The sequence below is a fragment of the Monodelphis domestica genome, chromosome 7 (genome assembly GCF_027887165.1).
Source record: "Monodelphis domestica isolate mMonDom1 chromosome 7, mMonDom1.pri, whole genome shotgun sequence".
Lineage (NCBI taxonomy): Eukaryota > Metazoa > Chordata > Mammalia > Didelphimorphia > Didelphidae > Monodelphis > Monodelphis domestica.
The window spans coordinates 60,006,174-60,034,030 of record NC_077233.1 but is presented as its reverse complement, the minus strand read 5'-3'; the positions used below and the strand labels follow the sequence as shown (position 1 = coordinate 60,034,030).

Here is a 27,857-nt window from a genome sequence, read left to right as displayed (position 1 = left end):
TATTGGCCATGGGGAGTGACTGAAGTTTTTAAAGGAGAGGAGTGACATGATGAGAGCACATGAATTACTCTAGTACTTATGTGGAGGCTGGGTTGAAAGGGATCAGAGAATACTCTGGAGAGACAGAAATAAGGCAAGAAAAGAGTGATCAGGGAAGGATTTTGTTGGTTAGTTGCTTCAGTCACATTCAATTCTTTGTGTTGTTCTTCAGCTCATTTTAAAGATGAGGAAACTGAGGCAAATAGGGTTAAATGACTGGCCCAGGGTCACACAACTAATAAGTGCCTGAAGCCTGATTTGAACCCAAGAAGATGAATCTTCCTGACTTTGGGCTCAGCGATCTATCTGCTATGCCACCTGGCTAATTTTTAGGATTAAGAAATTTGAATGGCCTTAAAGATCATCTGTACTAACCTCATTTTACAGATGAAAAAAAGTAGGAGCCTAAGAAGTTTGGATTAAAGCTGTCCAAGGTACACTGGAAGACAGAATTCCAGGCCAGGTTCCCTGGCTTCTTGACAGATGATACCTGTATATAAAGGTAGTGGGAATGAAACTGAGTCTTAAAGAGTAGGACTTGGGAGAGAAAAGGAGAAGAAAGGAGCTATTCTAGGGGGGTTACAAGAAAGAAAGAGAGACGGCTCAGGGCATGTGCTAGGGGAGGAGAATAGCCTGGCTGGACTCTGCAAAAGCAATTGCTCTGATGGAGCCGTTGATGCCTCATTCGCATGGCAACTCCCCCAGAAACCACCAATCATGGGTTCATTTCCTGCCACAGGCTAAGTCTGGCTACCACATTTCAGTTGTGGAGAGGTGTGGCAAGAAGGAGAGGTCTGGTATTATGTGCTTCACCCAGATAAGGCAGCTGCAATTTGGGACAAAAGGGGCTCTTCTTTTCCAGGGCCCTCTTAGAAAAATTAGACCCACAATGGCTCACACTTATCCAGGTTTGAGGACGCTTTATAGCTTTGGGGGGCCTTGGGAAAACATGTGCCTTCTCTGGATCTCTGTCTACTCCACCAAAGTTTCTGCAGTCCCTTTGAGTGCTACTCTAGGGCTTTCTGTTGAAACTGGAAAGGCTCTAAAATAGTACACAAAACGGGAGGATAGGAAGGACTTTGGAATGCAGACTGTAACAGGGGGATGGGCAGTGAGGCACCCTGGGAGAGGAGCCCTGGATTTCCAGGCGCAGGATCTATTTCAAAACCTGGCTCTGATTTTTACCATTTGGGTGACATGGGGCAAATCATATGGGCTTCCCGAGCCTCATATTCCTCACCCCTAAAATGAGGGGGCCTCCCTGGATAACTTTGGAGGTTCTTTCCAGCTTTACATCTATGATCTTTTCTATAAAGAACACTTAGGACGTAGAATGTTAGAGTGGAAAGGGATTTCAGTCCTTTTGAAAGGACCTTCTCTTCTTCCAGTTACTCACACATGCCATTTCAGTCTCCCAACTCTGTGTCCCCCATGCCTGGAATGAGGGGGGGAATAAGAAGGAATAAGCATTTATTAAGCTCCCACTCTATGCTAGGCACTTACCAAGGTTCTAAGTCTGGCACGAGGAAGAAAGAAAGAGGAGAGTCTTTCCTTTGGCTTCTTAGAATCTCTTGTTTCCTTTAAGCATCAGCTCAGATACCACCTTCCCCCTGAAGCTTTCCACCTATGGGTGCCTTCCCTCCTAATTATCTTGTGTCTCTTTGGTATATACCCATGAATGGACATACTGTCTCCCCCATTAGATCATGAGCTCCATATGGCTGGGGATTGCTCCTGTATGTCTCTGAGTCCTCAGTCACATTCCTGGGACATGGTGGGTCTTTAATAAATGCTTTCTGGCTGATGCTGCCAGTGAACCGAGATCCAGAGAGAGGGGGGTCACAGTGAGCAAGGACTCAAAGGATATAATATCCAAGTCACTGGATTCTCAGAGCCCTCTGAAGTGCCCTAGAAGAATGGAGCAGAGAAGCTCTGGTTGCCTGCTCTCAGGGACCAGCACTGGCTCAGCAGGGCAGGCACACCATTATAAAAAGAATGGACAAATGCATCCTTGATGGTATCATGCATGCTAAGTTGCAGTGAGGCTCTTGTATCTGCATCCTTTGATTGTGTCCAGTGATACTTCCTTTCAAAGCTTTCCCTGGCTGTTTGCCCTTCCCAGAAGGGATTCCCTGCTCAGGGAGAAGCTGCCCTCCAACTCTGATACTGGACAGCACCTACAAGCCAGGCATTGTTCCTTGCCTTGGACTTCAGTTTGCATTCAGGCTGGAATGTGATCACAGCAGGCTCTGCTTTGGACTTGCTCCAAAGCTGATCTGGCAAAAGCAGACATCTTACATCTGTGTTCAGGACGAAAGAGGAAAAAACCCCAACAAAACCTCAATCTTTCCACGTCCATAGTAAGTCTGGTTTTTCTCTGTTTGGTTCTGAAGATCTACCAGCGAGGAGCCAAGATCAGACGAGAGAGCCATTGAGCATAATGCTTTGCCCCATTGGCAAGGGCATTCAGAAGGAAGCAAGTCTATACCCAAGACAGAAGGGTACAGCCAAAGAAGGGCAGTATGATAGAAAGAGCACATGACTTTCCCTTTTAGATTTCAGGCAGCATTTATCAGGAGTGGATCAAAAAATGCTCCCTGACCCGTATCCTGAAGAAGAGAGGGACTCTAGGATAGAGGTGAGAGGGGAGTTCATTCCAGGCAGAGGATAGAACCAATAGAAAGGTTCAGAGATGGAGAAATAAGGAAGAAAGAAACAAGAAGTTCAGTAGAGAGGGTGGGTTTTGGAGGAAAGATGAGTTCTATTTTAAACATGTTGAGTTTGAGATGTCTACCACATATCTACTTTTAAAATGTCTCATAAAGAACAATATAAGATGCAAAAAGAATAATTTAAGTTACAGTAAATTAAATTTTTTTGTATAAACAAAACCAATGCAACCAAAATTAGAAAGGAAGTAACAGACTGGGAAAATTTATTAATAACAAAATTCTCTGACAAAGCTGTAATTTCTTTTTTTTTGGTCTTAAAAATTTTATTTAATTAATTTAGAATATTTTTCCATGGTTACATGATTCATGTTCTTTCTCTCCCTTCCTCCCACCCCCCTCCAATGCACAATTCCACTGGGTTTTACATGTGTCAATAATCAAGGCCTATTTCCATATTATTGATATTTACACTAGGGTGATCATTTAGAGTCTACATCCCCAATCATATCCCCTCAACCCATATATTCAAGCAGTTGTTTTTCTTCTGTGTTTCTAATCCCACAGTTTTTCCTCTGAATATGGATAGCAGTTTTTCTTGTATATTCCTCCAAGTTGTTCAGATCACTGCATTGCCACTAATGGAGAATTCCATTACATTAGATTGTACCACAATGTGTCAGTCTCTGTGTACAATGTTCTCCTGGTTCTGCTCCTTTCGCTCTGCATCACTTCCTGGAGGTTGTTCCAGTCTCCATGGAATTCCTCCACTGTATTATTCCTTTTAGCACAATAGTATTCCATCACCAACATATACCACAATTTGTTCAGCCATTCCCCAACTGAAGGGCATCCCCTCATTTCCAATTTTTTTTCACCACAAAGAGTGCAGCTATGAATATTCTTGTACAAGTCTTTTTCCTTATTATCTCCTTGGGGTATAAACTCAGCAGTGCTATGGCTGGATCAAAGGGCAGACAGTCTTTTAAAGCCAAAGGTCTAATTTCTTAAATATATAAAGAACTAAGTCAAATTTATAAGAAATCAAATCATTCCCCAGTTGATAAATGGTCAAGAAGAAATCAAAACTATCAATAAGCACATGAAAAAATGTTCTAAATCTCTTATAATCAGAGAAATGCAAATCAAAACAACTCTGAGGTATCACCTCACACCCAGCAGACTGGCCAATATGACAGCAAAGGAAAATTATAAATATTGGAGGGAATGTGACAAAATTGGGACACTAATTCATTGCTGGTGGAGTTGTGAACTGATCCAACCATTCTGGAGGGCAATTTGGAACTATGCCCAAAGGGCGACAAAAGACTGTCTGCCCTTTGATCCAGCCATAGTACTGCTGGGCTTGTATGCCAAAGAGATGAAAAGTCTCATAAGCAGTTAGTGGTGTGAGAAAATGAGGGCTGACTATCTGGGTCTGAGAGTCGTCCTCTTAGAGACAATCACTAAATCCCTACAAGCTGAGGAAGTGAAGGGCAGAAGGTCTGGGACGGAGCCTCAGAGGACACCCACAATTGGGATATAGTGATAGGATACAGATGATGATCTACCAAAGGAGCATCTATTTTGGGTGGGAAGGAACCCTAGAGGCCATTAAGTGAGATGGTTAAATGGGTGGGAAGAGCACATGGCAGAAGAAAGTCATGGAAACCCCCCCAAAGAGAGTAAGTACAGTATTCCGGAAGAGAAGGCAGTTAAGAGTTTCAAATGAATGGAGGAAATACTGCAGAGCTCAAGAAGGATCTGGAGTGAGAAAAGACCACTTGGGGTTGGGCAATTAAAAGGTCGTTAGCAGTCTTTGCCCACGAAAATTTCAGTTTACTGACAAGGCTAGAAGCCAGATTACAAAGGAGAAGTAGGAGAGGAATGTAAATGGCTTTTTTCTAGGAGAAAGAATAAAGAAAGTGAAGTGTAAATGACTTAATAAAACAAAAGAATAGCCAACATTCTGCTCCAGTAGTCATTTGACTTCTCCATTGACTCAGCAATTCTTTAAGATGATAAATTACAAGGGGCAGCTAGGTAGCTAAGTGGCTAGAGCACCAGGCCTGGGTTCAAATCTAGCCTCAGGTTGATTATTCTGGACAAGTCACTTAACTCCAATTGCTTCACCCTTATCGCTCTTCTGCCTTAAGAATTGATACAAAGACAGAAGGTAAAGGCTTAAAACAAAAAAGATAATAAATTGCAGGCACCACGCATGGGCAGAGAGGGAGTTCCTAATTCCAACAGTCTCATCTTTATCCCAATGAATATTATTAATTTTCCTCTCATTCTTTTTTTGATGGAGATTAAATAGAAATAGTCAGGGCAGAGAGGTGGCTCAGTGAATAGAGATCCAGACCAGAAGACAGGAGGTCTTGGGTTCAAATTTAGCCTCAAGACACTTCTTAGCTCTGTGACTCTGGGCAAGCCACTTAACCCCTATTGCCTAGCCCTAACCACTCTTCTGCCTTGGAACGGATGTTTAATTTTGATTTTAAGAGAGAATATAAAAGTTTTAAGAAAAAAATAGCAATGGCCATTGGACAAGGTTCAAAGCTGTCAGTGTATTTTACATTCAAGTCACTCAATGAACATTTATTAAGCACCTACTACATGCCAGGCATGATCTCAGGGATAGGAATACAAAGAAAGGCAAAAGACAGTCCCTGCTTTCTAGGAGATCACAGTCTAATATTCTGTGGACGACTGGACAAATGAATACAAATAATTTCTGTTTTGTTTTACTTTAAACCTTACCTTCCTTTTTAGAATTAATAATACCAAGTATCTGTTCAAAGGCAGAAGAGCAGTAAGGGGTAGGCAATGGGGGCTAGGAAGGGTCTGAGGCTGGGTTTGAACCCAGAATCTTCTGTCTCCCTATCCATTGAGCCACCCAGCTACCCCAAAATAACTTTGTTTTGAAACTGGATAAAAATCTTGGGATGTAAGCTCATCTTCTTCAGTCTCAATGAAAGTATTTTTAGGACAATTCTAGTAGGAAACAAGATGACAGGGATGATGCACTCCATCCTTTTTCCATGTGGTTTTCATTTCTTCTGCTATGTTCCTCTATGGCTTCTTTGAGCTCTCTATAATTATTATTTTTAAAGCAGAAACTGGTCATCTATGGCTTGTATACAAAAGATGGCACAAAAGATGATTTTTTAAAAACCCTTACCTTCTGTCTTGGAATCAATACTGTGTATTGGTTCCAAGGCAGGAGAACAGTATGGGCTAGGCAATGGGGGTTAAGGGACTTGCCCAGGGTCACCCAGCTGGGAAGTGTCTGAGGCCACATTTGAACCCAGGACCTCCTGTCTCTAGGCCTGGCTCTCAATCCACTGAGCTACCCAGCTGCCCCCAAAAGATGATTTTTTTGAAGGGTAATAAGAGGCTCAATGATTTACCCAGGGTCACGCAGGCAATATATGTCAGAAGCAGGACTTGAACACAAGTCTTTTTTACCATAAGGCTAGCTCTGTATCCATTGAAATAAGATATTACTTCCAGAAATCCACAATCAATCCACAATTGAGCTGCTGCCCATCATCCCCCTTGTGAAAACTGGTCCATCTTCCCTGGGGAGGTAGCTTGTTCTTAGGCATACAACCCCACTCTCAGAATGGCAGAAAAGATGTCAATCCAAGCCTTGAAATATAATGAGGGCCAAGGCCTTGAGTTGGGAGAACTTGGGTTCAAATCTGGCCTCAGACAATTCCTAGCTGGTTTGACCCTGAGCAAGTCACTGAACCTCGACTGTCTGCCCCTTGCCACTCTTCTGTCATAGAATTAACATGAAGACAGAAGATAAAGGTTTATAATGATGGTACCAAGCCCCTCTACTGGAATTGCTCTCCTCTCTTCTCCCTTTCCCCCAAAGTTCCAAAGATCTTTCACTCTACACTCCAAAGGAGAAAGGACAGATGGGAAAAGAAAAGAAAGATGCTTTTTCCTTGGTACCCACAGTATCTCTACTGGCGGAAAGAGAATAGAATCTACAGTCAGAATATCTTAGTCTAGGCTTACCACTACCACTCATTCACTGTGTGACCTTGAACAAGTCATCTCCCCTCTCAATGCCTCAAGTTTTCCCATCTGTAAAATGGGAAGAGGGAGTAGAGTTAAGACTAAATGATTTAAGATTCTTTCTAGCTACAACATTCTGGGAAAACTTGAGTTTTCACTCCAAATCAGTCACCCATTCTACATTCTGGGCCTTGGTTTCCCCCTATTGAAAATGAGACTTCCTTGCCTCCCCACAGATATGCTGTGAGGATCAGATAAGATAACAGACGTCTAAGGGTTGTGAGGACCATAAACATTACACTCAAGCTCCTATTCCACCTAAGTGCTTGATAATTCATCTAAAGATTTCAGGCAATAAATTCTCATGTGATTATCATGGAGTTTTATTTCAAGTATTTTTCAGAATGATTGGTATACAAATGGCCAGAGAGCTTAGTAGGTGCTTAGGGCTGGAAGATGCATCAATCAATCAATAAACATTTCTTAAGCTCCTACTATGCACCAACAAGCAATGTGCTAAACTCTGGGGATACAAAAAGAGACAAAAAATAACTCCTGTCCTCAAAAGGTTTAAAGTCTAACGAGGGAGACAACATGCAACCAAATACACATAAAGGAAACTCTATGAAGGATAAATAAGAAATAATAACAGAGGAAGGCACTGAGATTAATCTCAGGGTGGTTGGGGAAGGATTTCTGTAGAAGGTGGAATTTTATTTGGGACTTAAAGGAATTCAGGGAGGCTAGTAGTTGGATCAGAGGAGGAGGAGGGAGAGGATATGAGGCATAAGGGACAACCAGAGAGAGTCTAGAGATGGAGTATCTTCCTGCTGAAACAGCCAGGAAGTCAATGCCACTAGATCAAAGACTATCTGTCAGGGAGTAAGGTGTAAAAAGACCGGAAAGGTAGGTAAGAGCAAAGTTATAAAGGGCTTTGAATGCCAATGACAGCATTTTGTATTTATTCTTGGAGGAAATAGGGAGCCACGGGAGCTTATGGGGCATGTGTGAGAGAGAAACAAAGACAGAGATGGGGTGGGGGAGAGGGGAGAGAGGGGAGAGAGAGGGGGGAAAGAGAGGGGGGAGAGAGGGGGAAAAGAGAGGGGGAAAGAGAGGGGGGAGAAAGAGAGAGAGAGAGAGAGAGAGAGAGAGAGAGAGAGAGAGAGAGAGAGAAAGAGAGAGAGAGAGAGAGAGAGAGAGAGAGAGAGAGAGAGAGAGAGAGAGAGAGAGAGAGAGAGAGAGAGAGAGAGAGAGAGAGAGAGAGAGAGAGAGAGAGAGAGAGAGAGAGAGAGAGAGGGAGATGAGAGAGAGAGAGAGAGAGAGAGAGAGAGAGAGAGAGAGAGAGAGAGAGAGAGAGAGAGAGAGAGTGGAGGGAGACAGAGACAGAGACAGAGACAGAGACAGAGACAGAGACAGAGACAGCAACAGCAACAGATCTGTGCTTTAGGAAAATCACTTTAGTGGCTGAATGAAGGATGGATTATGGTGGGAAAAGATGGTCTAATACATTACCTCGTTTCTGAGCTGAGGAAGTTGGGGCCCAGAGAGAAATGACTTGTTTGGGGCTGTGTATAGTTAGTAATAGAATGAGAACCAGAAGCCAGTTGCCCTAACTGGGTCTGGTGCTTTCCCCACCGCCAAGGCTGGAGGCTGGTCTAGAATGGAGAGCCCACTGAAATCTACTCTTTTTTTAAATGTACTCCTGACCCACCTACTGCTTTCCCTTCCAATCTGAGTCAATTCATGGTTCCACATTCCTTTTCAGCCTCAGGGGAACAGCTGCCCTCACTGCTCCTTGGGCCCTCCCTAGACACAGAATGCTTTTTTTTCCTGTTTTCTTCCCAGGGTCCCCTGGGCCCAAACCTGCTTCCTTTCACCTTTGGAGCCGGGACAGAGGGGACCTTCAGATTCAGCCTAGGCTCACGTGGCTGGCCAGGAAGGGGGCGCTTGAGTTCAAGCTCCTCATTTCACAAAGGAAGAAAGGGAACGAGTGCCAGTTTTCTGGCTGCTGGCCTTGGAGCAGCCTCAGAAGGGCCCCTTGGCAGGGCCACTCCTCTGCCTCTTTAACCTTGGCCTGAGCCCGGCTGGCGGGGGTGAAGCCGAAGCTCCTGTCTTGGGTATCCGAAGGGACCGAGCTTCTCCGGCAGGCTCCTGAGCTCCAATCAGTTGGTTCCCAGGCACACAGTAAGCGTTTATTAGGAGTCAGCTGCTGAAGCCAGGTCCTGTGCCCTGAAGAAGCCTGTGGGCTACCGATCAAGATAGGATCATCTACAGCATGAGACTGCAGGACCCCGAGAGAGCAAAAAGTGTAGGGAGGGAATGTCACGGAAGGCTTATGGAGCCAGAGGTTATTCACTCGCCAACCATGTATTAGTCACCCACTCTATGGCAGGTCCCAAGCGAGAGTGCCAGGGCTACAAAGACACAGGGGCAAACAAAAGTTATAAGAAAAGAAGGGAGGTTCCCCTCATCCCTGGGAGACAACACAGGGTCAAAGCTCAAGAGCTGGAAAGGATCTAAGGGCCACGGCAATCTAAGTCCCTCATTTTACAATGAGGAAACGAAGGCAAATAGGGGTTCAGTTGTCCTGGGGCGCTTGAGGTGAACCCCTGGGGTTCGAGAAGGGTCCCTTTTGCAAGGATGCAAGACTCCGAAACTTAGCTTAAAAATAAAAAAGAGAAATGTATTAATTTGGAAGGTAATGTTGAATCTGGCCAGGAGTGGTGGCACAGCAAAGATGGAAAGCTGTTCCCCAGATCACATCAATTCTGGGGTCTTTATACTCTTTACAACAGTGAAGACATGACTGTAGAATGGTGTGCACTGAGTCATGGGGGGGCAGGAGGGGAGGTTTGCCTGAAGCCATAGTGGGGACCCTCATAGTTTAAAGGATGGATGGATGTCTGAGATACAACATGATGGTATCAAGGAGGTGTATCTCTCTGTCCATCTCCAATCTAAAGGATGATCCAAGGAGGATAATTCTCTTGGGGTCTTATAGGAGTTATCAGATGATTGGGGTGAGGAGTCACAAGGATAGAAGGGAGCCAAAGAATTTCCCTGCTTATAGTTTGCCTGAAACACTTCTATAATTTGAGGGTACAGTGCCCATGCCAAAGTGACTTGCCCAAGGTCACACATTTATCCTTACATGAGCTATGTAATTATACAGCTAATATTTAGATAGTTCTTTCTGAAGTCTGGGAACATTTTACCTATATAACACTGGATTTAGAGTTAGGAAGACCCGAGTTCAAATCCAGCCTCGTTCAATGACTAGTTGTATGATCTTAGGCAAGGCACTTTAATCTTTGTTTGCCTCAGTTTCCTCAATTGTAATACTGGAATAATGATAAAAGCACCTACTTCCCAGGGTTGCTATAAGGATCAAAGGTGGTCATACTTATAAAGTGCTTTGACAGTGCTTGGTACATAGTAGGTGCTATAGAAATGCTAGCTCTAAGAATAACTTCAGTCATTCATCTGTAACATGAGGTGATTTGAGCAGGCACCCTCCAGAGTCCCTTCTAGTTCTCATGCTTTTGTGCAGACCTGAATTCTCCCATAATTCACACCAACAAGGCCCCTTTCCCTCAGTGAGCCTGTTTTTCTGAGTGAGAAGATGGAAAAATTATTTCTACCTTTACAGGCACATTGTAAGGATCAGAAGAGATAATGGCTGCAAAAGGGCTACTTGAAAGTACCACGAATGTCAGCATTTTATGTATCACGTGACATTTTATTTAGTTCTTTTTTTCCCTAGTGGTATCTACAAAATGACAACCTGAAAGATTTATAAACTTTATAGGCTTCCAGGGAAGAGAGGGATGTTCAGAGTTCATCTAATCCAGTATCTTCCTTTATTGGAGGAAACAGAGGGCCCGAGAGAAGCAGTTTGCCCATGGCCATGTAAAGAACAATGCTAGGAGGCTTGGGGGAATAAAAAGCCAGGCCTAGGGGGCAGCTGGGTGGCTCAGTGGATGGAGAGCCAGGCCTAGAGATGGGAGGTCCTAGGTTCAACTTTGATTTCAGACACTCTTAGCTGTGTGACTCTGGGCAAGTCACTCAACCTCCATTGCCTAGTCCTTGCTCCTCTTCTGCCTTGGAACCAATATACAGTATTAATTCTAAGATGGAAGGTAAGGGTTAAAAAAAAAAAAAGAAAGCCAGGCCTAGGGACTAGAGGTCCTGGGTTCAAATCTAACCTCAGATACTTCCTAGCTGTGTGATCCTGGGCAAGCCACTTAACCTCCATTGCCTAGCCCTTATCCCTCTTCTGCCTTGGAACCAATATTCAGTATTAATTCTAAGATGGAAGGTAAGGGTTAAAAAAAAAAGAAAGCCAGGCCTAGGGACTAGAGGTCCTGGGTTCAAATTTAACCTCAGATACTTCCTAGCTGTGTGATCCTGGGCAAGCCACTTAACCTCCATTGCCTAGCCCTTGCTCCTCTTCTTCCTTGGAACCAATATACAGTATTAATTCTAAGATGGAAGGTAAGGGTTAAAAAAAAAAAAAGAAAGCCAGGCCTAGGGACTAGAGGTCCTGGGTTCAAATCTGACCTCAGATACTTCCTAGCTATGTGATCCTGGTCACTTAACCCCAACTGCTTCGCCCTTACCACTCTTCTGCCTTGGAACCAATACTTAAGTCTTGATTCTAAGTCAGAGGGCAGAACTAGCTCTAGAATCCAGGCTCCTGACTCCCAGGCCAGATTCTCTAACGACTGCTCTCCAGAGGCTCCTAGAGGTAACATGAAGGATTGTTCTCAGAGAGAGCAGAAGGTTGGGAGGAGACTGCATTCATGGATTTCTTTCTACTACCTTCCACGTGGTACAATGGAAGGAACCCTGGTTCCAGAACTAGAAAGCCCGGATTCAAATTTTGTTTCTTATGCTCTTGAGCCTGGACTGGACCCCCTCCACTCTAAAGCCAGGATCCTATGGCCTCAAAAACACAGGAGTGTCTCTGAGATCTTGGACTAGAGTCTTGGGATAGCGCTCTAGAGCCACTGAATCTCAGCTCTGGAATGTGCCTCAGAGATCATCTAACAGCTCTTTCCTTTTACAGAGGACAAAGCTCAAGGCAGAGAGAAGGAAAGAGATTTACCCAAGATTGTAAGGAGTCTGGGGTTCAAAAGAGGCCTCCAGACTCCAAGCCAAGGTCAAGGCTCTTTTCCCAGGCCAAGGTAGCACCTCCCTTTTGAAATGTAAATACCCCTCCTTCCCCCCCATCCCAGAGGGAGTCCCATTCGAAATTCAAGTGATCAGTTTGCAAGGATTAGCTAACAGCCAGCTAAGAGCAGAAGAGGGATACCAGAGAGATGCCTGGGAGTGAAAGGGGGGAAACAATGAAGAGTTCCCAAAGGAAGGTATATGTGGCAAGGAGGGAGGGAAAAGCCATTGATATGGGAAGAAGGGGAAAGATGCCAAAGACAGGCTTGGCCAACAAAAATCGTGATTTTTTTTCCCAGGACTGGTCCTAGCCATGTCACTCCAAAATCATTCTGGATGCCTCCTTTGGGACACATGCAAGAGGCTGCCAACCCCTACAAGGGACATAGACTTTCTCTAGTCCAGGAATCCTAGCCTTTTTAGTGTCGTGGACCCCTTGTGCTAGCTAGTGAAGCCTAGAGATGCAAATATCATTGTTAAATGTATGAAAACGACAAAGGAAACCAATCACACTGAAATCCCGTTCCCAAAACATTAAAAAACCCAACAACACCCAAACCCATCTTGACAGCAGGCCAAGATCCCAAGCTCACTAGAGACCTCAGGCCAAGGACTCCTACCCAAGAAAATAAGAGAATCCCTTATCAGATCCCAGCGTGCTCAGGTCTGCATAACTGTAAGGACCTCCATCATTTATGGAAGCCAGCATTGGCTGTCTGCACCATTACCAAAGTAAATATCCTGTCGCCCCAGAAATTCTGATGGGGGCTGTTGGAAGGGGAATATGGGTCCACCCTCAAGGGTAGCTATGGGAAAGAATCTTGGATCTGTCATCACCAGGCTTGGGTTCTAGACCTGTCTAGCTCTTTCTTTTAAAATGCCAATCCCTTCTTCCCTGTCCCCCACCCACCAAACCCTGGAGAAGGGAGTAGAATTTTAAACCTAAGAGATCACTCTGCAAGGATTAGCTAAGTGTCCCATTATCTCAGGAGTGGGGCATTGGATAAATTCAGTTCTCTGAGCCTCAGTTTCCCAATCTATAAAATGGGGCACTGGGGCAAAAAGGAAGAAGCAGGGTAATGTAGATGAATGCAGGGTCAGCCTAGTAGTCTGGAATATCTGGATTTAAGTCCTGCCTCTGACCCATCCAGGGTGTGTGATCATCGGCTAGTCACTATATACAACTCCAGAACTAAAAATTACAGGTAGAAACAGACAGAGAGGTAGCTCAGTGTTTGGAGAGAAAAGAATTAATTGGTTCTTCTCAAGGTGGGATTCCATCAGAGAAGGAAAACCTGTTTAGGAGTTCAGAATAATATCTCAAGGACGTTTTGTTATTGCCATAGTGGGTTGAGAGATCTCTTATCTCAAAGAAAGCAAACCATTAGGTGGGGAGCTGTGTGTCAGGAATCTATAAAATGCTTGTATCCACACCTATGTTGGGCATTGCCATTAGGGCATGACCCCTTCTCATGAGAAAGATGAAACCTTGCTTCTGTTCCCTTAAACAGTCTCTATTTCTTGAAACCACATCATCTCATACACCAGTGAATAGAGTGCCAGGCTTGGAGCCAGGAGAACCTGGGTTCAAATCTGGCCTCAGGCATTTCCTAGCTGTGTGACCTTGTTCCTTTCTCTTGGAACTAATACTTAGTATGTATTCTATGAAGGTAAGGGTTTGTTGGGTTTTTTTTTTTGGTAAAAAAATATTTTTTGTTTATTTTTATTTAAGTATTTTCCCATAGTTCCATGATTCATGTACTTTCTCTCCTCATTTCTCCTCCCCTCTCCCAGAGACGATAAGCAATTCTTCTGGATTATACATGTATTCTCATTCAATAACTATTTCCATATTATTCATTTTTGTAATAAAGAAGGGAAGGGTTATAGGTGAGCTCTGAAATGATTGGAGGATGTTTCCACACCAGGAGTTCCCCATACTAATAAAATCACAGGACTCCTGTTCCCATACCGAAATGGGAGTAATATATTTTACTATTGCCTTCACAAGGTCTACAGAGCATAAAGCATTTCATAAGTGTGACTTCTTATCTGATATTCTGAAAACAAAAACAAAAATAAAAATGCCAAACCCTAATCTAGTCAAACTGTCCTCCTCTTGGGCCCCACGGTGGTAGGAAGGTGGCCACCAGTTCTTAGAGGCAACACAGAAATTCTAGAATGCACTAATCCAAGCTGCCAAGGTTTCAAGTGTAGCCCCAGCAATGGACCCTTGTTTCTGCCATCATAGATCCTCTCATATCACTTCGCTGGTCCTAGTAACTCTTGAAAGCCCTTTCACTCGGTTAGAGTAGGGGTAGCATGGGGTCAGGGGATGGGGCTGGGAGCTATGCTGGTGAACCTTGCACATTCTCACAAATCACAGATTCTTAAGAACTGAAAAAAATTTAAATCTATTTTGAATCTATTCATTGAAGCAGGACCTTTAAAGCCCACACGGAAAGCCTCGCCTTACTCTCTTTGTAAGCTCCTGGAGGGCTGAAGCTATGTTATCATTTCATCTTTGGAGCTTCAGTGCCTAGTGCAATGTCTTCTAATATTTTTTGGCGGGAGTTGACATGGGGGATTTCATTGGTTTAGGGAGCTCTTCTTTCCATCTGCATGCCCATGTTCATGTGACTTTGCATACAGTGATACTTAACATATGCCCATGTGATAGAATCACCACCTTCTCTTGTCTCCTATGTTTTCCATGGAGATATCCATGATATTAGAGGCAATTCTAAATTTCAGTGACCTTTTCCAAATTCTAAAATTCTAAATTTCAGTGACTTAAGAAAGAAAAGGGAAAGGGAGGAGTGAAGGCATTTCTGGATACCAAGTTTGGAGTTAGAAATGTTAACTTTTAATCCTGAGTAGTTCTAGTCCTTACTCCTGTAAGACATACTTGGATAAGGTATAGCTCTGGGCCTCAGTTTACTCATCTGTAAAATTAAGGGAGTCGGACAGCAGATAGTGGGAAGAATTTAGTACCTTTATCTTAGGCAAGTCATTTAAATTCTGCACCAAAGTTTCCTTATCTATAAAATAAAGGAGTTGAACTAAAGTACCGTTAAACATCTTTTTGAGCTATCTAGTGGATAATATATATTAAGTGTCTATGATAATTGATGAGATAGCTAAGTGATACAGTAGGTAGAGTGCTGGGATGGAAATGAGAAAGATTCATTTGCCTAAATTCAATTCTAGTCTTAGACACTTATTATTAGCTCTATGGCACTGGGCTATATAGCTGGGCAAGTTACTTAAACCTATTTGCCTCAGTTTTCCTCATCTAAATAGAAAAGAAAACAGCAAACCACTCCAGTATTTTGGCCAAGAAAATCCCAAATGGGGTCACAAAAAGTCAGACATGATTGAAATAACTGAGCAACAATATGACAGTAGATGATATATAGATTAGTATCTGTGATAACAGGTAGTATATCTAGTATCTATGATAGTATATGGAATAGTATCTCTGATAGTATATACTTAGAATCTAGGATAGTTTGTGTACTTGGAATTTTGTATCCTTGACATGGACATTTCCCAGCATTCCTCTTTTGTCCCCACCTTAAATCCTTACGTTTTATAGATAAAAATTTCTGTAACTCCACTCCTCTCTCTTCTCCTGCTTTCCAGTTCCAGGAAACTGCTCTTTACTCAGGCTATCACTTTCCTCTACTTCAAGTGATTATTAATAAATCTTATAAAATATAATACTTGAAGTGAGTGGATATTAATTTTTAATCTTACATTTCTATATAATTAATAATAACATTGTATCTTTGTTAGTCTACAGAATAGTATCTCTGAGAGTAGGCAGTATCTATGGTATCTATGATAATATAAGGAATAGTATCAATGATAGATAGTATATAGACTAGTATCTAAAGTAGTAGATAGTATATAGATAGTATTTATGGTAGATTATGCTTAGGATTTATGATAAAGAGTATACTTAGGATCTTTGATAAATAGTATATAGATTAGTATCTAGGAGAGTAGATGTAGGATATAGTATTTATGATAATATGCAGATTAGTATCTATAATAGTAGATACCATATACTTAGTATCAATGATAGTATATAGACTAGTATCTATGAGAAGAAATAGTATATAGAGAGTATCTATGATCTGAGTTCAGATTTGGGCTCTGCTAAGTAAATAAAATATTTAAGTTCTCTGTGCCTCAGTTTCCTTATCTGTAAAATAAGGCAGGATAAACTAGGTGCCCTCCAAGTTCCTTTGAAATTGAAATCTCATAATGATTGCCAAAGGCCATCACGGGGAGCCTTTGACATATGTACTCTGAATCTGCCAAACACCTGTGCACATGAGTGGTTATCCTATGTATCTGAATTAATAGCCCTATGCATCCAGCCTTGGGCATGACTGTCCTCTTGTCACTTATTCAGAAAATTTGTTTGAGTGGGCTGGTGAGATTAAGCTGATAGAGGAGTGGAAGGCACTAACCAATCCGGAGTATTCAGAAATAACTATCCAGGCCCCAGGAAGAGCTGGTCTAACATTTTAAGACCTTCTGGGTCTTTAAAAAAAATCCTACATTTATCTATTTTTTCCCCTTTAAATAAGAGTGCATCATGCAAAACCCAATGGAATTGCACATCAGCTACCAGATCGGTTGGGAGGAAGGGAGGGAAAGAACATGAATCTTGTAACCATGGAAAAGTATTCTAAATTAACTAATTAAATAAAATCCCCCTCAAACAAAGAAACAAACAAATAAATAGAATACATAATTTCCCCCTTGTAGATTAAAGAAAGATCAGGGTGGTGGAGTTAAAAAAAGAACGAGGTTGGGTTTGGAATGAGAAGTCCTAGGTGGAATCCTGGCTCCATCATTTGGCCTTGGTTGAATCACTTTACTTCTTTTGACCTCAGTTTCCCCAACTGTAAAATGAGGGGGTTGACTAGATGACCTCAAGGTTTTTCCAACTCTAAATCCATGATCCTGTGCCCAATGTGGCACCATGCTATCACTGGAGAAACATCAGTTCTGAGAATAAGGAGGAGATTTATTTAAGTCCTATCTCTACTTAGGTGACCTAGGACAAAAGACTTCATTTCTCTAGGGTTTCCCTGTAAGATGATGTGGTTTGGAACATTTTTACTAGGTGGAAGAACTTTCCAAGATGCCTCCCTTTTTTGAAAGCTAGTTAGTCCTGGAACATGCAAAGGGAGGAATTCTCACACTTTTTGGATCTCTAAGGTAAGTGTTTCTGATCATGCAAGTTACAAAAGATAATCTATTAATGTCAGAGGATGTAAATGATAATAAACACTAACGGCTGGAATTTATGCTATACTGCAAAGTTTGTAAACTGCTTCACATATATTTACCCCATTTGAGTATTCTGGGAAATTGAACACCTGGTCCTGGCTCTGAGCACTAATTACGGGCCTTTTGAGTACATCTTTCTCCTTGCTGGGCTTTAGCTTCCCCCAGGTAAAATTCAGGTTGAGTGTGGTAGATTAGATGACAATTACTATTTCTTCCAGCTCTGATTAAGATCCCTTTTCTGGTCTCAGTTTCTTTATCTCTGACCTCTCAGATCCCTGATCCCTTTTAAATTTTAACCAGCAGATCCAGGAATGCTCTTCTCATTCCATATTGAAGGTAGGAATGATCTCCAGCTTCTTTGCAGTATGTGCTCTCTGGCAGAGGATTCAGGGAAGGAGAACGATTCCTTCTTCCTCAAGGCCACCTGTTTCTATCTCCCCATGTCTACTCCCCAAATCTCAAGACATCTCCAATTTTAGGTTGCCCCATCTAGCAACTACTCATTTTACAGGCAGGACAGAGAAGGTTAAAAGCCTCGGCTCTGAGCGTGGATCCAGATGCTCCCCAATTTTCCCCCCTACCAGAGAGTTCTTCCAAAATATGTCATGTCCAGCCCTGCCATGTCATGTCATGTCTGTTCATCCTTCACACCTGAGTCACTATAGGAACGCCTTGGGACATCATCTTGGTAAGCCAGGCTCCCTACAATAGGAGCTCTATGTGGGAACTTGCCTACAGCCCCTGAGGCTACCAAAAGAGACTTGGAATGGTTGAATTTTCTCTCGGAATCCTCATACACTTAAGTCAGTCACAGCACAATTATGTGTTATTCTCCGAGGAGCAATGCTTCGAAGCATCAAAGTCCTCCTTTAATACCTTGGTGCAGCCCTCAGCTGCTCAAGCTCAGTGCCAGCAGAACGCAAGCCCTAGCAGGTCCTCCCAAGCTAGAAAGGCTTCAATATGGCCCCAGCAGTAGACCCTGTCTGCCATCTAGCTGGGATCCAATCTGGCTAAATAGAGGAAAAGTGTGTCCCAGCAAGGGGGGACCCATAAAGTCACAGAAATTTAGAGATGGAAGGGCCTTTGCAGGCCAGCTAGTCTAACTCATAGACCCACCTAGATATGTATGTATATGTACATGTGTATAAGCATACACATGTATGATGTGTATACATGTATGTATAACAACACACACATTTGAGAGACTCAAGCAAAAAGCAGTCTTCTTTTGACCTGACAGGGCAGACCCCTGAGCAGGAAAAGAGGTGCTTCCTCCTACCCAATCCTGCCTATGGAGCAAGGGGGGTTGCCTAACAAGGCTTTAAGAGGGAGCACTTAATCAATACCCACTGATTGACTGTTAAAACATACCGGAGAGGTGCTTATGCTTGGAGAACTTCACTATCTTCTAAGGCACTATCATTCCCCTTTGGGAAGGCTCCAATTATCTGGAAGACTGTCCCGATGCTGTGCCTAAATTTCTTTGCAACTCCTACCCATTGCTCCAAGTTCTGCCCTCTGGGACCAAACAGAACAAGTCTCATTCCTCACCCACAGTCTTTTGGATCCTTGGAGATAACACCCATGTCTTATCTGAATCTTCTCTTCCACACACTGAGCATCCCCATTCCTTTCACTTAATTCTCAAATGGCATGGATTCCATACTCTTTCTTATCTTGACTCCCTTCCCCTGGATTCCCCTCATCTAAAATGTGGTGCTCAGATCACCCTAATGCAAATATTAATAATATGGAAATGGGTCTTGATCAATGACACATGTAAATCCCAGTGGAACTGCTTGTTGACTATGGGAGGAGGGTGGGAGGAGAGGAGGGAAAGAACAGGAATCATGTAACCATGGAAAAATATTCTAAATTAATTAATTAATTTGAAATTTTCAAATAGAAATAAAATAAAATAAAATAAAATGTGGTGCGCAGAGCTAAACATTATGCGCCAGTTGTGCTCTGACCTTGCTCTCAACCCCAATCCTGGCCACACACACATCTTTGCACTCTAGTCACCCAACATAGCTGTGTACGATGTCTTGGTTGGGAGGGTATCATGCCAAGGACTTCATAGGATTTCTCTGGCTCCTTGTTCTCCAACACGCATGAATGAATAAGCAACAAAGATCTTCCCTGGGGAGGTCTTTTTGCTTACGCTAAAAATCCTACCGTCCCCGGTCCCTCAGTTGTCTGATGGCCTTCAGCTGCTCAAGGAACAGAGCCAGAGCGGTGGGAAAGAGGCAGGGGGTGCTAAGAATCACATCATTTTTAGACTATAAACATTTATTTCACTCTGTTGGCTAAATTGATTAAATGTGAGATTCCTGTCTAATGACCAGCAAGTTGACATACTACTGGAAGAAAGCAACCATTTCAATATTAACATTCTTGTTCTAAATGAAACCAGAAGGTCCAAGAACGTTTAAATGACTTCATGGGTTCTCCTCAGAGAAGTAACAGAGGGAGTTCACCAAGCTGCCCTGTTATCATGGTCCCAAAGGGAAGCATAATTTCAAGGTGCTTAAGAACAAGATTAAAAAGGCCACCAGAAAGATAGCTTCAGGTTACATATATGCCAGTGAATACCCAGAAAGAGACACAGAATTCCTGTGAAAGCCTTGACATAATCCTTCTAACCAAGTCCAAGTATACATACATATTTATTTAGTAACTAAAAAGCAAAGGGGAAGAGAAGGGGAAGACAGAGAAAAACAGGTCAGAAAATATGGTTCAGGGTTAAGATCTGAATGAGGTCAAAGGCTTAAAGACTGTACGGAAGCCTCATGCCTATCTATATAAGTCTATATTCATGCCTGTGCCCATGTCTATGTCTTGCATCTATTTGCTTAAAGGTTGAAGACTGTTCAGAGATTAAAACCTCCCAGCCCGCGAGAAGTTTTAAGGTAGGAAAATAGAAACAGGATAGAAGTTTTGAATCCCACAAAGGGCATGAAAGAGCCGACCTTAGAGATGTAAATAAATGAGTCAGTAATCAATTATTAATATTCGGGAGTCACAGCCTGCTCCGACCACTGGACATTACTATCCAGGCTATTCCCATCCAATGATCCCAATTTAACACTGCACTGGTCAGAGGATAATACTAGCTCAGTAGGAAAGGAGATTAGAAACTAAAGGAGTTAGATAACGCTAGGTATTAGCATTGGAAAAGAGAGAGAGATGGGAAGGCCTGACTGAAGGGCCAGGCCTCAGGGAAAAAGATAGAGAGGAGAGAGAAAGGGGAGAAGTTGCTCCTTGGCAAACCTGTCGATGTCCTCCAAGTGGCCCAGCTGGCTGCTTCCTGTTCTTTTTATTCTCTTTGATATACAAATGGGCTCAATACATATTGATAAGTTACATGATGCCTCAATACATATGGATGAGTTACATAGTGTATTGCCATTGGATAACTGCAAATTATGACAAGGTAAAGGTGGGGTTATTATCCTCAGGTGAGTGAGACAGGAGGAAGCAAGGTTTCGTGCTCTAACTTCAGCCACGCTGGGAATAGAGCCCATTGCCATGTGCAGGATGGCCATGTGCTCACTCACAGTCCTTGTCTCTCCATAATACCTATGGGCTGGACTACTACAGAGATTGTGCTCTTCTTGTTCCATTTTGGAGGTATGATCTCCAATAGGTGTAGGATTCAGGGAAGGAGATCGGTTCTTCCTTCCCTTCCTCAAGGCCACCTTGTTTCTATCTTTCTATCAATTGGCATATCATGAATACTATCTTCAAAAAGAGAATTTAAATGAGTTGGATGTGGCAAGCATTACGGATTAAAAAAAAAAAAGAAATCAAATCATAAAAGCCAGAGATTCTGAATTTCCAAGAGCTGGGATCAAGTCAAGTCAAGTCAAGTCAAGAAGCATCTTCAGAAAAAGGAAAAAAAAAAAACCCGACAAAATACCAGCCTCTGCTCTCAAGGAATTCAGTCTAATGGGGAAGACAACATGAAAATGTGGATAACCAAAATGTGTATAGGATAACCTGGAGAGGATCAGAATGAAGCATTAACATTAAGGGAGATTGGGAAAGGTTCCTTGAAAAGGTAAGATTTTAATTGAGAAATGAAGGAAGTCAGGAGGCTGAGGTGAGAAGTGAGAGTATTCCAGGTGGGAAAGATAGCCAGAAGATCCGAGTATCACCTGTGAGCTTCCTTAAAGAGCTAATCTAGGCACAAGACCCTCCTCGTTATGCCAATTCCATCCCCTCCCCACTTCTGAGCCTGATATTGGTTCTAATTTTCTTACTTAGGATCATGGAGTATCAGAATTAGAAGGTATCAGCTTATCTAAGTCTTTGAATTTACAGTTGAATCTAGAAAAGTGAAATGACTTGCCTAAGTACATTACTGCAAATACATTAAATAGCAAAGCTAGAACTAAAACTGAAATCCTGTGACCCCAAATCCAGTGATCTTCTTCCCAAACTATTCTGTCCTGTCCTGACATCCTCCTACAGTGTTTTGCTTTTGGTAGGGGGATATATTTCAGGACTGAAAGTGGGAGATGGCATCAAGAATAACATTGTTTGATCTGTTTGGTATTGGTTAAGTAATGGAATGGTCGATCAATGGAATAGATTAGATACATAATATACAAGGGTAAATGACTTTAGCAATTTAGTGTTTAATAAATCCAAAGACCTCAGCTTTTGGAATAAGAATTCACTATTTGACCAAAACTGCTGAAAAAACTGGAAAATGGTATAGCAGAAACTCTATATAGACTATCATCTCATACCCTATACCAGTGATGGTGAACCTTTTGGAGACAGAGTGCCAGGCTCTTCCCCCACCCCAGACTGAGTGCTGTGCCTTCCCCCCATATGCTGGGTTTGCCCCACATACCCCCTTACCCCACAGAGGAGGGAGAAAATGCTCCCATTGGGCTGCTGGGAAGAGAGGTGGGGGATGTGAAAAAATGTCATCAGGAGCAAAGGAAGCAACTCCACTAGAGACCCTCTGCCTTTCTAGTAACAAACTCTGGGGGTGGGGAGGGAGGGTGGCCAAGTGCCCACAGAGAGTGTTCTACATGCCATCTTTGGCACCTATGCCATAGGTTCACCATCACTGCCCTATACCAAGATAAGGTAAAAATGGGTACATGATTTAGATATAAAAGATGATACTATAAGTAAATTAGAAGAACATAGAAGAACTTACCTGGCAGATCTAGGGAGAAGGGAAGAATGTGTGACCAAATGAGAGAGAGAGCATTATAAGATATACAATGAATAATTTTGATTATATTAAATTTAAAAGGTATTGTATAAACAAAACCAATGCAGCCAAGATTAGAAGGGAAACAACAAACTGGGAAAAAATTTTATAGCAAATTTCTCTGACCTCCATCTGCATGGAGGAGAGGATAATGATAACTGGCACCAGTTGTGCTAACTCTAAAGGGTCCCTCTGTAATCATTATGTGTTTCTACAAGAGATTACCAAGGTTTGAAAAACCAGGCTGGACCAAATGTTCTGAGTCACCTGTCAAGAAAAGCAGGTCGGTGATGACAGTGTGTACATACACACACACACACACACACACACACACACACACACAGAATGAAGTTTGGAATGGTGAGAACTACATGGAAGGTCCATCCACCCTCCACATTGGACAAGGTCCAGCTTGACCCTTGGCCAGCCTGTGTGGATGAGTCTGTTGTACTGAAGAATGCTCCACTCATTCATTACCTCCTAACCACAACTGCCAAAAGAGAAGCAAATGACAGGTGAAGATGGAGTTGTTGGAAACCAGACCAAAAATGCCCCTGGCTCAGTCTGAAGACCCAGACACTCGCCTTCTGTAATCTCTTCAGTGGTGGCTGATCTCTATCCTCTGGGAGTGGAGAGTGGAAGAAGATCTAATTTTTGGAAACAGCCCCCAGTCATTCAGGCCTGAGTCTGGTCACTGACAGGGGAGTTGCTTATTCTTCCATTTAAGGCTAGAATGAATCATTTCTTGCGCTGGGTGTGAAAGAATTCCCTTTGGATCAATAATGAGTTTTGGCTATTAATAAACTGCTTCTCTTTTTGGCCCTTATAGACCATTCTCAAAAGAAGAATTCTAGAATTAACAAAACACTCAATCAATTACTGCCACCAAGAATTTATTAAGCACCTACTACATTTGAAGCCCTGTGTTAGGCACTATGTACAGGCTCAAAGATTAAAACAATTCGTAATCGTGAAGAGTTTACATTCTACCAGGAGAGAAGGCATGTATATATAATAAACAATAACAATAATGATAACTAATTTATATATAACACTTACTATATGCCAGCCATTGTACTAAGCACTCTATAATTATAATCTCATTTGGTCCTAAGACCCTGGGAAGTAGGTGTTATTAATTATTATTATACCCATCTTACAGATGAGGAAACTGAAGTAAACAGTGACTTCCCCAAGGTCATACAGCTAGTTAATCTATGAAGATGGATTTGAACTCACATATTCCTGCCTATGAGCCCAAAGCTCTATCCACTGTTTCACTTAGCTACCTAGGTGATGTGTAAGGATATTCAGAATAAATATATAATTTTTAAAAACAGTTTGGAAGGGAGAGCACCAATATTTGGGGGGGGGGATTAGAAAAAGCTTGATGTAGAAGGTGCTGACTGAACTGTGCCTTAAGAGAAAAGAAGGATCCTATGAGAGAGAGGTAAAGAGGGAGAGCATTCCAGGTGTGAGGGACAGCCATTGCAAAGGTATGGAGATAAGAGATGGAGGGTTATGTGTGAGTAACAGAAAGAAGGCCAATTTAGCAGGACTACAGATTTTGGAAAGAGGAACAATGTAAAATGAAGCTGGAAAGGCAGGCTGGAGTCTGGTTATGAAGAGTTTTAAAACAGTATCAATTTTGTCCTTGAGGCAATAGGGAGCCACTGGAGTTTTTGAGTAAGAGAGTACCATAGTCATGCTGTTTTTTAAAGAAAAATCACTTGATAATAGGAATGTTGTTAGAATAAGTTTAAGCTTCCCAGGTCCCAAGAAGAGCACATTCATTTCATATCAGCCATGTAGAAGGAACTAAAGGCATCATTATCCCAATTTTTGAGATGGGGAAACTAAGATTCAGAGAAGCTCATTGATGTTCCAGGATGGCATAGCTAGTTCACAGTCAAAACTCAGGTCATCTAACTACCATGAGAGTCAGTGCTTTTTCTATCAACCCTCTCATATCTCATAAAAACATCATCGAATCAAGAGATAGAAGCAATATACTTCTCCACAGACAGATGGAAACACACAGACAGATAATGGAGTGGGGCGGAATCAAGTGAGATAATAGATGGAAAACATCTGGCAAACCTAGTGCTGTATCAACATTAGCTCTTTTTCCCCAACTAGTTTGTTCAAGGTCATACAATAATCTGTAGGGACAACCCTAACCCCTCGCTCTAACGCCCACAGGGACCAGAATCTGTCTATGCAGATGCCAACCTCCAAGCAGGGCAGTGTGGTACAAAGAAACCAGTGATGGGAAGACAAATCAGCTTGGTTCTAGTACCTGTCTGCCTCGAATTCACCCTGTGACCAGAGGTAAATCGCCTCTCTTGTAGTGTGGAAGGATCTATCCCCTTCCAGATTTCAAATCTATGATACTTTCGCCATGCTGTGGTTTCAGTGACTAATGGTATTTTTTGGGGGGTTTTTTGTTTGTTTTTTTTTCAAAGCAAATTTGAGTGTGGAACACCCTGGGACATTCTCATCTCCCAATACCACATTGCTCATGGGAGAGGTTCCTTTAGGGTCCCACAGTCTAGAGCTTAGAGCTGTTAGAGGTTATGCCACACAGGAAGTCAGAGAAGAGAAAGGAAAAGAGTAGTTTTTCTTTCATACCTAAGGCAAGAAATGATTCAGCCCCAAATCCCTTCCCTTGTAAACCATTCCAGCCTTAAATGGAAGAATAAACTAGAACACACATAGGGCAAGCATCCCTACTGAGGGGAAAAGTGAAAACCACTCTGCCTCTACCAATGGGATTCCTGCAATAACAGGAATCCCCCTTCCACTTGGAATCAGTTTTCTTCAAGATTCAGCTCAAGTGGCTCCTTCTGCAGAAGGCTTTGCTCATCCCCTACCCATTTCCCAACTTGTAATGGCTCCTCCTCCCCCAAGATTGCCTTGAAGATGGCCTTTTCTCTCTCTTTTTGTATGTTTTGCATATACCTGTAGAGGTGTTTATCGCCTTCCCTTTCCTTAAAGGTCCAGACTACTTTGAATCTGGAGCCCCTAACATGGTACCTGGCACATACTAGGCAATAAAATACTTGCTTACTCTGGGCTTCCAATTCCTCATCTGCAGGATAAAAGGGTTGGCCTGCTGGTCTCCAAGATCTCATTCAACCAAGCTTTCCTTTCCGCTAAGGTTTCCCTCCTGGGACTATTGCCCCAAGCTCCAAAGTGACCAGCCTTGTAATCATGGAACAGCAGAGGCTAGAAGGGCTACTTAGTTCAATCCACTAATTCTATACAGAGGGAAACTATGGCAAGGAGGGAAATGATCTTCCAAAGTCAGTAAGAAATTAGCTGCAAGCCCAGATCCCCAGCTGCCTAAAAGCATTGCCTTCGCTACTCTCCAAACTGAGAGGCGATTTCCAGTTGTGTCCCACTTGTGCTTCATAGCCACTAGCTAGAACATATCCAATGTGGTCAATGCCAGGAGCTTCCTAGTTCCAAGAGCCAATTAGGATAAGATTTCAGCCTGGGGAATGAAGCCCCTTTGACCCAATTCCCTAAGTTCTGGAACACACAAGACCTCGGTTCAAGCCTTTTCCTTCACCCCTGGTAAGCTGGGAGCCCCCAAAGCCATTATTTGGTCAAGAGCAAGAGTTCTGCCCCTGGCTTTGGCTGCAGCAATGGGTCAGTTACAGGAGCCAGCTCCACACACTCAGCCTTTAGCCTCCAACTTTCTCTCCAGGCCCTCCTCCATGTCCCTGGGATCCTTTTTGAAGGAGGAAAAAAATCCTTGATTGTTGAAACTGCATTGCACTGGCCCGCACCCATACCCTCCCCAGAGCCCAGAAAAGTGCAGGAACTGGCCCACGGTCACACAGGTAGGTAGTGAAGTGAGACTTCTGATTCGCAGTTCAACACTCTACTAAACTAGTTTCCGTGGTACCTTGTCTCTAGAAAGAAGGAAGGGAAAAGCGGGGAGGGTGGGGGATCCTGAAGAGAAGAGATGGGGAAGGAGTTCAGTAAGGGGGATAGACTAAAGAGGTGAGAACCCTCCTGAATCGGAACCCCCACATTTGCCTACCCCCAAGCCCGAGTGTGCGCCCTCAGCCTCAAACTTGGGATCCTGCTGCGGCTGCGACTTGGCACAACCGCGGCAGGCTAGCCCCGCGAGAGGTAGTAGCAGAGCTGGGTGGTGCGGCGGCCGGGGCCCCTGGGGCAGAACTGCCAGTTCCGGGGTGGGGGGTAGGTAGTGTCACAGGTTGACCGCACGAGTACTCCTCTGCCCCAAGGATCTGGACTGCAGCCTACCGGGTCTGGCTTCAGGATGCTCCCCCCTAGGCCCCGCCGCCCCCTCCCCAAAGGGGCCCGCTCGCTTTCACTCACTCACCCGGACTGGGGCCACTCTGGAAGTAGAAGATGACCAGGAGCAGAGAGCCCAGACATGTGGCCAGTACCATCCGATGCACCCGGCTTTTCCTCATCCTGGCTCCCCAGGCTAAGCACTCCCGGGAGAGGCTCGCCGGCCGTGGCTGCAGCCCCAGCCCCGCGCAGCCCGGCTGCCTCCGGGTCCCAGGCGCAACCGCCGCCGCCGCCGCTACCGCCCCCCGAGCAGGAGCTCCCGGTTCGGGCGCAGCTGCTGGCTGCGGTCCCCCACTTCCCTCGGCCCTGCTCGAACCACGCCGCCTCCCCTGAGAGGGGTGCGCGATAATAGGCACCCAGGGGCGGAGCTGCAGGGGGCTGGGCGGGGCCAGCCGATCTCCCGGATTCCAGCCCCGCACGGCTTTGCGCCCCAGCCGTCTGCGCCCGGAGGCGGAGGGGAGGCAGAGGAGGAGCCAGTCCCTGTGTCCCCGCCCCGCGTCCTCTTCCCCTCAGCCCCCTCCAGCTGTGTGGAGCGGTCCTGCGCGGAGGTGTTGGCGGAGTTTGCCTTCGAGGTGCAGAGGTGCTAGGGTATTGCAGACCTGGCTGTGACCCCCGAAGGTGGCGGGGTGGCACAGGCACTCAGGGTACTGGGGCACCGCGTGCCTGAAGGGAACTCCTCCCCACCCCAGACTTCTTGCGGGTCGTCGAGACACCTTTCCAGCCGTTCCGGCTCGGGGACCGGCTCCTTCCTAAGCCACTCGGTCTCGTCTGTGCCTTCCTTGAGAGGGCTGTTCTCCTGGGTCATCCATCCCTCACCAACCCCTGCCCGGACTCCAAAGGCGCTTCACCGAAGGCGGCTTGGGAGATCGGGAGGAAGAAGTCGGTACCCGCTCTCTCTTTTGGTTCCTTCCGCACACCTGACCCCCCTCTCCAGACAGTTGGCACTTTCCGCGGTTGGCTTCACAGGTCCTCTACTCGCCAGCCATGTGATTTCTAAGCAGAGCGTCCCTGGGGTGATGGCAATGGGACATCCAGCAGGGTTAGTGTGTAGGAACCCTGGGAGCCTAGCA

The 27,857-nt window shown here is 44.0% G+C and overlaps 1 protein-coding gene across 1 annotated transcript in view; it reads right to left on the bottom strand.

Annotated features, from left to right (window-relative positions):
* CHST13 (carbohydrate sulfotransferase 13) overlaps positions 1–27,238 on the bottom strand; it is a 67,425-nt gene extending 40,187 nt beyond the window's left edge. The window contains exon 1 of the mRNA XM_007500298.2: positions 26,816–27,238. The gene's annotated coding sequence lies outside the window, so the exon portion shown is untranslated. The remainder of the gene's footprint in view (positions 1–26,815) is intronic.
* Positions 27,239–27,857: the final 619 nt, after the last annotated feature.